Source organism: Lacerta agilis, chromosome 7, assembly GCF_009819535.1.
Source record: "Lacerta agilis isolate rLacAgi1 chromosome 7, rLacAgi1.pri, whole genome shotgun sequence".
Taxonomy (NCBI): Eukaryota; Metazoa; Chordata; class Lepidosauria; order Squamata; family Lacertidae; genus Lacerta; species Lacerta agilis.
The window spans coordinates 8,151,181-8,153,208 of record NC_046318.1 but is presented as its reverse complement, the minus strand read 5'-3'; the positions used below and the strand labels follow the sequence as shown (position 1 = coordinate 8,153,208).

The following is a 2,028-nucleotide window of genomic DNA, read 5'->3' as shown; positions in this document are numbered from 1 at the left end:
CCTTCCCTGATGGAGAAGCGATTGCTGCCCCTTCAAAAACCATTCAGAATTTTCCCCAGAAGTTTACTGTAACTGTGCTTGGGCAAAAGGTATGAAAAGTAGCAGCAAAGATGGGAATTCCTTCACTTTCTAACTGAGGTCTTATTTCATCCCTCTCCCAAAACCTTTGCCCCCACAACCCCCGTGTTTGTGCTCATTGCCTTGAGATTGATAACTGCATATACAGTATCTCTTTTTATTTCTTTATTTCTCATATGAAATAGCAAAGCAGTGTACAACAATATATGCAGGAACAATAAGATATAAGATCCCGCAAAACAATGCAAAATTATTTTTATTATTTTACCCATGTTGATGGGAATGGTGTGATTGCTGAGAGTATGTGGGTTATACCAGACTTACTAATTAATCCTGCGCAGGGGCCATGCTAATCTTCTCTGTATCGTTCCAATTTTAGTATATGTGCTGCCTCGACTCTGATAGAGACCCTCTCCTTCAGGTAATGTTATTGGACACCTTCCTCCCCATTGGGCTACAACACTTCAACAGGAAGGTTCAACAATTGGGGCTATTAATGGAATTCCTGCGCACAATGTCCTTACTATCTGCCAAGACCACAATAAAAACTAGGTTGTGGGACATTGAGCGCCAAGAACTCATAGAGGCAGCAGGCAAAACATGTTCCCCTCTTTATTTTCATCTTCCGTGGGCACACGAAACAAATTGTAATTATCTTGATTTTCTACTGAACCCCCCAGAAAGAAGGGACTTTTCGTTGGCCAGGTTCAATGCAAATCCATCGAACCTCCTATGGGGAAGGTTCTCAGGCAGGGTGGAGGGTGAGAGGATTTGTCCATGCGATGACCACCAGGTGGAAAGCCTTGTTCATGTGGTTTTTCACTGCAAACTTTACGACGATCTCCGCCAGCAATTCCTGGACCAGCTCTGTATCCCTAGAAGGAGACCAGAGCAGGAAGTCTTACATTTCCTACTAATGGGGACTGACCAGGAGCTTACCAAATTGGTAGCTCAATACCTGCATTTGCTCTTTTCTCGTCGTAATATTCTGCAGTCGTCTGAGCTATCAAGAGTCCCAGAGATGTGATCGTGGACAGCGGAGTCTTGTCTCTTTTCTCTTCTAACTTAGTCTGTGCCACTGTGAAAGTATTAATCTGCTTCTGTTTTGTATGTTTGTTTGTTTGTTTGTTTGATGCCAATAAAAGGTTGATGAATGAATTAATCCTGCATTGCAAGACCCATTTTTCTGTTAGGAGGGGGAAATTACAGTTGTGTATGGCAATGTTGTTTATCGTGGGGTGCCAGGTGCAGAGGGGTGTATGAAAGTGACTATAACTTACAGGCAGAGGCGTAGCAAGCCCAAGTGGTACTCGGTGCGGATTTGTTTTTGTCACACACACACACATCCGCCCACACCCCTTCAAGTCACAGTGAGCATTTTGCATCCCCCCACAATGCTTTGCAACACCTCATTTGCAAATGAGGTGCCGCAAAGCATTGTGGGGGAACGCAAAACACTCACTGTGACTTGAAGGGGTGTGGGCGGATGGTACCCCAGGTCCAGGTGGACTGAGTAAAGCAAGCACAGCTAATGCTTTTGCAGTGCTGTGGTGAGTCCTAAGCCCAAAGCCACTGGATTTGCTCTGGCTTGTGCTTGCGGCTTTAGGTGGAGGTGCCAAATGCCACCCCTTGAAGATGGCACCATTGTGCCCCCTGAGAGGGCAGTGCCCTCGTGAAATGTGCCAGGCTGCTGGGTGGAGCCCTGGCTGGGCAGAGCTGTGCTTCTGTGGCTCTTCCCAGCAGGAAGGAAAAAGCAAAGTGTGTGCTGTGTAAGCCAGCTGCTGCACTGAGCAACGTATGAGTTGTGGGGTGGGCATGCTGAGAGTCACTCCCCTCCCCTGGAACCCGGGGCAGCCCGCCCCCCGCCCCACTAGCAACATCCCTGACTACAGGAAAAACAAGTAACTGTTGGGGGAAGCCAAGGAAAGGAGGGTTTTAGTTGTGGTTGGA

General features: G+C 47.2%; 1 non-coding gene across 1 annotated transcript; it reads right to left on the bottom strand.

Annotated features, from left to right (window-relative positions):
* Nucleotides 1-374: 374 nt before the first annotated feature.
* Nucleotides 375-477, bottom strand: LOC117050525. Its single transcript, XR_004427097.1, has one exon. It is a non-coding gene; the product is annotated as a U6 spliceosomal RNA (small nuclear RNA).
* Nucleotides 478-2,028: the final 1,551 nt, after the last annotated feature.